A 9,527-nucleotide genomic window follows, 5' to 3' on the forward strand; every position below is an offset into this window, starting at 1 on the left:
GGAGGTGCACGGTTATGGACCAAAAAAAAAAAAAACACACACACAAAACAAAAACACACAGGAAAACAAAAAATCAGGTACATGTTTTTTTAGTTCCATGTTCCAAAAAACACAACAAAATTAAAAGACTGCTTAGGTTTTATTTTAAGGGCTAGACATCCAAAATAACTAAATTCCGCGCTGGGTTGTAGGTCCTGTCTGATTATTTTTCACCCTCTGTAAATGTTAAATGTGGTAAACATTTACGAGATGTTTTGATTACAAGTTCTGTAACAACAAACACACACATATATATATATATATATATATATATATATATATATATATATATATATATATATATATATATATATATATTTATTTATTTATTTATTTAACAGAAACATTGGTGACAATTGCACTTGACACATTTTTTGTTCTCTGGGAGATTACTAGGGCTAGGTGGATTAGGTGGCTTGAAGCCTCTTGGATGCCAATTCAAATCCAGTGTCAGTGATTGAAATGAATATGTATGTACAATATATGGCAGCTCTATCACTGCCTGTGCAGACAAAGCTGTCTCATTGCATAGTGGTTAAGGCTTGTTTCCTGTATCTGGTGACTCTTTGGGGAATACTGCATCTGTATTTGAAATGATGGTTTCAGCCCAGTTCCCTTAATGGGCATGTCACGAAAGAAACAAATATCCCAAACTGGCACAGCCTTTGCAGAGGTACGGTATTTCCGATTGTGTGCAGAAGCTTTCATTGCTGTTGCTCAGTTAGTCTACATGACCATCAATCCAGCTTATTTCACAAGCACCATAAATCAATAAATAAATAAATACATTAATGAAAAGCATGTCTGTTGAGGATTTGTAGAGCTAACATGTATGAAATAGGCTCTGAAAATCAAAGCAGTAAAAATGGCTAATCTCAGCCAGCGCTCCCCTGTAGGTGACAGACATAAAAATCAAATGGATGCAATTAAGTAGCTATGTGTTATGGGGAACTCCATTGAGCAGTACAGATAGCACCACAATGTATTGTAATACATATCCAAAATGATAAGAGATATGTCTGTTTATGAAGATATACTGTAACGATATGTTGCTGTACCCACTTCACTGGTTTATAATCATTGAGCTGTAATTAAGTGGAAGATATTTATATTTATATTTATATAAAGACCTTTAAGGCACATTATAACTGATACTACTGTAATTACAGTTTCTCACCTACAGGGATCAGAATACATAACAGCAGCACATCAAACAGCACTGCCTGTTAAGAACACCAGCATCAGAATTTCCCGAAAGCTAAATCTATCCCTTTAAAATATAAATCCAACCGTTAAAACATTCAAGCCTGAACATTTCTCAGCACGCCCTTTGAAGAATCCTACTGAGAAAATAATATGTCGCATTCCAAAAGAAAACTGCTTAGTGATGAAACTAAAGAGTTTTAGGGATATTGTTTAGATGAGGGGTGTGCAATCACAGTCCTGGATGACCATTCCACCCCGGGGTTAGCAGGTAAAATTATATATAATGAAGTACTTCTGATAATTTAGAACTGGTTTGGAACAAAGACCAGGAGTGGAATGGCCACCTTTCGCTACCCCTGATTTAGACAATCATTGTACTCGGATCACTCTAGCTAGTTTATAATGTCAAATTACCTTAATCACACAGTGAAAAGTAAATGAAGTACATGGATTACAGTAGTGCAAAAATGTTTTTAGATGTCTTAACAGTGACCTTCTGGAACCATCATGTCTCAGAAAGATTTGTTGATTCATGAAAAATTGAAAGTTTTTCTGTAGGGAACCTTCTTGTATGTAAAGCAAACATAGGAAGAATATATTGTCACACCCAGAACAATAATGGATACATGCCATAGAGACTATTAAAACATATTTATTAATGATAATGTGTAAACCCTCAAATACCAGACCACCTGGTTTCATGGTAGACTCATGAAGGTTGACTTAAAGAAGAATTTCCATTGCAGGCTAGAGCTAACAAAATACACTGTGTATTGGTAGTTTAAGGGTCAAAAGCACTAAACTGTGATAACAACTGAAATGACCTTTTTCACAAGTGACCGAACAAATACTTGCCTGCAAGCAAGCACTCGAATTGATCCTGTAATCTACAATGACACGGAAGATTACCATTGCATAATGCAATTACATGCTATTTGGCTTCTGACTCATTGTCAGTCTCCTTTAAAGCTTTCCACATGCAATACAAGAACAAGCACTGAACTGGTCCCAGTTAACCCTTGCTCTGCTCATTAGTGAATTAGTTAAACAATGTTACTATTTTCTTTTAGCATTTCTGAATACCTACTGGGAAATCTTTTGGCTCTGTATTTCCATAGTGGTACAAAAACATGTATGGGTACCTGTGACGGGGCACACCCTGCCCCTGTGTGTATTTCGTATTATTATTATTTAAATGTATTGTTTAGTGTTTAAAAACATGGTGTTTTATTGTTAATTATTTTACAGCATGGATGGGGTTAAAATTCCCCATCCATGCTAAACTCTTGCAGAATGTGACTGTCTCCAGCTTGAGTAATTTATTACTAATCTGGCAATGGTCACATGCATAAAAACGTGCAGCTTTAGCAGGACGAGGTTAGGTGTTCAAAAGTGGAACGTTTTAAGCCAGCACGATGTTTGTTTTGGTTCATTGTTTTGTTTTGTCTGTTTGTTTTGGCCACCGTCCCATTTTGTTTTTGTATGTTTGTTTTGTGTTCAACCTTTTTATTTAGAATTATTCATAATAAACAAGCGCATCAGTGCTTCATACTTGCAGTATTGTGTGTGTATGGAGCCATTCACTTCCTGATCTGACGTCACCCACATGTCTATCTGTGACAGCACCCCTGTGGGCACTACAATATAACAAATAACTCTTTAAAGACAGTGAAGGTTTTCCCAAAAGCAGGGATGCAAAGTATCCGAATTACTTTAAAGCTTTGCAGTATCTCTACCTCTATCTATGTTTCTGTGTGTCTATCCATCACCCACCCAAAATTGACTGACCAGGACTTTAAATTTCATAATAAGCATTCATTGAGTCTATCCACACTAGTTAAATAATGCACGACCAACAAAACCACATGGCTGTCAACTACTTCATCTTGTTTTCAAATTGAGATCATCATGCATTATCTGGGGACTGAGAACTGGATATAAATCAGTTGCAAGCAGGGGAAAGCTTATTTGAAAAGCTCATTTGTCTTCAATAAAAGTGTCCCACAGAACTCAACCTCTTCGTCAAACTCATATGGTTGTTGAGAACCTGTGAGGAGTAACGTCATCAATAGAGCTCTATAAGGAGAAGAGAAAGCTCAAAAACAACATTTGTATGAGAAACTGGTTGAATGCACTGTAACCACTGGGGTAACACTTTTGTAATGGCATCACAATGGACTGAAGCAATGCACACTGACAGCAGGCCCATTGTATCACATTGGTACGTGCACCAGTGTGTTACCGGTCATAACTTTTGTGGAGAATTGTGCTGGAACTAGAGTAGGATAAACAAAAGAAAAATAAATATTCACCAACAAGAATCCAAGAATACACGTAGTGCCTTTCTACATGTTTGAGTCTTAGAATTTAATGAGTAAACATACTGTATGCAATGCATGGATCTGATACAACATAGACACAGGTTTCTCACAGGCTTCATAATACTGTTGTCTTACCTAAGTAGCATTACCATTACAGAGCAAGTGCTCACACGCAACCAGTACCATTCCTTCTGCCAGGCTCCACCCCTCACTCTCACACAATACTTGGGACATTACACAGAGAAAAGGGGAGATACACCCATAGTGGTAGGAATGTTTGTGAAGTCAAAGCACATTTTAAAGGTATAGTACGTTTTAAGTAGGCGGTTTAGAGGATGTGCAAACTTCTGGGTAAGGAAAACTATATAAAGCAAACTGATTGGAAAGTAGATGAACACATGAGCATATAAATATGCTTAAAGATCAAATTAAAGCTATATATAATATAATAGTACACAGTGATTAATCACTCGGTGATGAGGAAGAAATCTTCCACAGCAGTTCTGTGAAATGTACTGGCAGATGGATTCTTCATGGGTAACAAGATCCTAGGATAACAAAAGCAACCATATAAGTGTGATTGCATTAAAAGTGAATTGTGTTATGAAGAGGGGTCTACATGACAGTATAATAACGCTCAATGCAGCATTCACTGGGATACACTGTATTGCTCATGGCTTCCCTTTATTTGATTAAGAATTGGAGGTGCAGCACAGTTAATACCTTTATAATCAAACTGTATACATGCAAAAGAATCACCTGTAAAAATGCAATAAGACAGAACGAAGACTGTCCTTATAACATTCATTTCATTGCACACTGAGCTGTTCCTCTGTCTTCGACTTTCAGCAAAATCCAGTTACGTAATCTGTGAACCTTGAAAATGGCAAAGAAAGAGCATATTATAAACTGAACAGTGTACAGGACAAAGATTTAATCAGGGTGACTTCCATTAACCACTGAACCCTCAATTCTGCGGTTTATGACCTTATACCTCAATTAAATTATTGCCTTGAATTCGATGCCCAGCCATCAATAAATCAGTTCCACCTATCTCTATATCTTTAAAATATATGACTATATAGAGTTAATGTTAAAATGCCTTGTCACAGCCTGTTAGAAAAGGTAAATACATCTGTTTCATTTCATAGAACTATGTTAAAAAAAACATTCATTTTTTTTAAAGACGCTTTTAGTTCATTTAATGTAAGCTTTTACCTAAGAGTGCATATGGTTATCCTACAGAACTGTTTTATTGTATAGGCCATGCTATACAAATATGCAACAGTGTTTTCTTATTCACACTCTACCAGAGAGATATTTTTTAAAAGCTCTGAAACAGGGAATACTTATTGGCTGGATTCTTTGTTCTGAACTGCAGGTGGTAGAAGCCTCACTGTGATTCCCCGACACTTTGGTCAGCTAAAATCAAGTAATTGAAACTGGCTTCACTTTTGTTTTCAACAATAGCCATTGAAGCCCACACATAGGTGGCTGACTTGTATATGACATTCAGTTTTTGCATGTTAGCAACATCAGCAACAAAACCTGGAACGAGAGCAGGAAGCTAATACTATAATTACATTTCAGCTCTTTCATTTCCTGCATAATGTCTGGAAAATGAGCTTTCCGATTTAGGCAAATTGTCCCCCAGTGGGATTGTAAATTAAAATTGTAGTCTCATAATTTTGCTACAGTATTGTTGGTTTCTTGCAACAGTCTATAGAATATTCTTGAATATCAATTTTGATTTCAATTATCAAACATTAAAAAAATACCATAGCCCACCACTACCTTAGAGCATTCTTAATTTGCTCAAATCTTGCAGTTTCTATTGTGTTTCTAATAAAAATATTAAATGTACTGTTTGCCTGAGTGTATAACACTGTTTTTACTATCCATTTCTAATTTACTGTCCCTGTACAGTAAGTGCATATCCATGTGTTCACAAGCCTTAGCTGCAGTAGTAAACTTATAACAGAAAGTAGATATTAGAGCTCAAGTCTAGGTTTAAGAATATAATGCAGCAAGGATCAGTTTAAACAAGAACAAAGTAAAGTAGAATGAGATCATGATTTCTTTTTGTATTATGCAATGGTTGAATAGTGGCAAATATTTTAAACAAAGTCTCTACAATGATTGACGATTTTGTTGGGAGCTTTTTAAACCACCTGGAAAGTGTGAGTCTGTTGAGATACTTTCTCCAAAAAGCAACTCTTTCCACTGTGTTTTTGTTTCATCCCCAACATGAGCACACTCAACACACAGGGAGCCCAGTTAAAGCTATTCGAAGATTTGTGTCAAAGTGAGCCCAATTACTTTGTGAAACATGAATACATATTTTTGGAAATTCAAACTAAAAAAGAAACTGTCATTGAAAATGTTTTCATGTGTTTGACTTTTTTTCTTGTAAACAACTTTTACTTCCACCTGGGCTATGAGCCAATTAGCCCCAGTACATTAAAATATGTTTGTTTCTGCATTAAATATATTTGCATTATCTCCACATTCCCCGACTCAAATCACACAAAAAAAACAACATTAACAAAAAAACCACAAGGCAAAAAAAACACCCCTAGGCTGTAAGCTGTGCATTATACAATACAATAGGACATTGAATTAACATCTCATCCGCAGGATGGAGCACAAGGAGGTTAAGTGACTTGCTCAGAATCACACAGTGAGTCAGTCAGTGGCAAAGGTGGGATTTAAAATGGTGACCTTCTGGTTACAAGCCCTGGACTTTAACCACTGGACCACACTGCCTCTGTGTATTTCAATTATATGTACTTCAATACTTTCTACTTGTTTGGTTCCAAATAATGTGCCTTCTCTAGACCCTGCAGCTAAGTAATTCTGTTTTGTGTGGAGCTGTGACGAGCCTGGTTACATGTTTCTTAGTTAGAGTAACCTACTTTGGATTATCAAACCTACTGTATGATTTATAGCGTATTGCGGTTTGTTTTTGTTTTTTTTTATCAATTGTTAATCTTTTCAATCTTCAAAAATAGTGTCTTTGCGATTCTGTAACCTATTCGTTGTATTGGAGGATATTAATTGTATGTGTGTTGCAGAATTGCTGCCAGGTCAATGTTGTAAGAAGGGGCTTCTCCTAAGATGTTTGCTCTGTCAGCAATGCAAGTGCACTTGGTATCGTCTACATAAAGATAAACTAATGAATAAGAGGTCAAACTGCTTAAAAGATAAAATTCTGTGTTTAGAAAAAGAGAAAATAAATCATGACACCTCATTGTACTATATTACCAAAACTGTAACACTAATAAAAACGAGCGGCAGCTAAAATAAACTCTAAGAGGGTTCTGAACTCACACAGAATATGCTGATTTGATTTTGTGGGCAAAGCCCTTTAATTGCAAAACACATATGGCATGTTAATGAAAAAAAATTGTAAATGCAACAGTATCAGGTGATGAAACATAACCTGCCTTAACCAAAAACAATAAAACAGCATATACTTTATTAAGTATTGTATACGCAAAAAGCTATTAAATTACACTTCCTAGAAACTCTTTTTTGCAGAATAAAGCTGTGTAATACAGGCTCCTCCTTAAGTATTTGTTCATTATTTTTTCCTAGTATTTACAGTTGTTCAAATTCACTTGTCAGCATGGTGCTCCAGTCCTAGCCTATAAATACTACTGCTGATTAAACTGCATTTATTCTTCCCGGTGTTTATAGTGGGCAGGAGTGGGTCCGGATTAGGGTTGTTTTATGTTAAAATGGTTGTTTTTTCAAAAGTCTAAACAATGCATGGAAACACAACCTGATGCAGAGAAGGAGGTGCTAGTGTAAAGCCTCAGAACCTAACCACTGCACCAAAGGGCTAGGCTCTCTTGAGAGGGCTGTAGCAGAGCTGCTGTAGTTCCCTTTTCCTGCACTACTTTATTTATACAGGTCAGTCCTGTCTCTTACCCATCAAATGTAGCATGTGTGTTATAGAGGGGGATTTATTTGTACAATGCCTTTTCTAATTTTTCGATAACAACAACAGAGACTTTGAATTATGAATTCTGAAAAACACCACACAAGTGCAGCTGATTGTGTGTAATGTAATATTTCAGCTTTTTGCTTAAAACTCCCTAAAACCCACCTTAGAAATTCAGTGAAATTGCATGCTTATTCAGTTACAACATACTATAAAGAATGGACCCATTTTAACAACCCACAATGACACACTATACAAGGATTGGTTCTTTTGTGTAATTACATTCCTAGAATGCATAAAATACTTTGTAGTGACTGTTATTTTTAGCAATAAAGCTCTCAGTGTGCAGTGCTTTAAGACGTGTGAATCATTACTTTAGCGAAGGGAATTAAAATGATTATAAACACTGATTAAAACAGTAAAGTGAATCTACAACACCTACTGTTCTCTTCTAACCTGTTACTGTCATGTAATGATTCATATTCTCTGTGTGAAGTACATACAAGTCTCATGCCAAAACAAGCTCTCACTTGGGCAAACTGCCCTTTATGTTCTCAGCATCAGTTCAGGAATCCCCTGGAGTAAATGTGTCAGTGATGGGACAGATTCACAAAGCTTTTCTTTCCCAGTTTGAGCCACTTTCTTTAAAACTGGGGGAAAAAAAGGGTTTCAAAATAGTATATTCCACCCATAACATAGAGGTCAAAATATTATCTTACAACAGCAAGTGAAAATAAAATGAGTGAGACCCTTATTCTAGATTTAGTAGGTTGGAGTTGTTATCATATATATATATATATATATATATATATATATATATATATATATATATATATATATATATATATATATATATTACAATAATTGTTTTTAAAATCAATCAGAGTTAGTCAATTAAAAATGATGGCAATGCTTTAGGCTTATTATCAGCCTGACATAACTGGTGACAGTATGTACGCTGTCTAGTTTTGTGTTAATGTGTATCCACTTGGGGAGCATGTCTTATCCATCATGATGATTAGTTATGTTTTGCTTTTGCTGCAGTGATGGATATGTTCATTGTTTACTTCCCACTGTTTTGTAACCATGAGTAACAACATATATTTACTTCAGAAAATCAATCCTTCAGTCAAACACCATGAAAGCCATTTAAAATCATCCTTAAATGTCAACCGTTTAAAATCCTCATTTAAATGGTCCTGTTATGCTTTGTTATCAACACTGACTTGATATTGGGCAGAATAATTCACTGACGTTAGCATTTCATCAGAAAATAGAATTGATAAGATGGCAATATGCTGGCACTTCCTTTCTGCATTGGCAGATATGTGTTATCAGCTAAGGTTGTATTGGGAACGAGTTCCACATCAGGCGAGCGATGTCTGCTCCCAGTGCTCCCAGTCACTCCCCAGTTACGCTTTTCTGGTTGCGCAGTTGGTCATGTAGCAGCAGGTAGGAGTGGTCCTCCAAGAATCGTCTCTTCAGAGCCCTTAAAAGGGCTCCATAGTTGGCTCTTTCAGATTGGTTTAGATCCAGTAGGATCTCAGATGCAGCACCCTCCAGGGACTGTGACAGGTGGACAGCTCACCCATAATATTTAATGGCCCTTCTGTGCTTCAATTTGCTGTTGTGGTCTGACACCAGTGTAACAGCCGTGCGTGTGGGTTCCCAGCGGGTGTAGAATGAAAGACAGGTTGAAGTTGAAGGCGGTTAGAACCACCATTTATTTTCAGCTCTTTTAGGATAGGATCTCTAGCTCTTGGGAAAATGGATACTAGTTCTCACATTCACACAGTGCGGGATTGGCGTTTTGAGCTCTCTCTCACTCGCTCTCTCTCTCTCTCTCTCTCTCTCTGTCGGGTCAGGAGGTTCGCTCTCTCTCTGGATAGGCGTGTAGACAGCCGTCTATATGCAGTCAGCAGCGGTTGTGGTGGGTGGAGGCTCGCTGTCTCCGGGGGTAGTGTAGGGCTCTGTGCTCTCTCTCTCTCGCTGTGGGACTTGTTCTCCGATCGTGA

The sequence above is a fragment of the Polyodon spathula genome, chromosome 15 (genome assembly GCF_017654505.1).
Source record: "Polyodon spathula isolate WHYD16114869_AA chromosome 15, ASM1765450v1, whole genome shotgun sequence".
NCBI lineage: Eukaryota > Metazoa > Chordata > Actinopteri > Acipenseriformes > Polyodontidae > Polyodon > Polyodon spathula.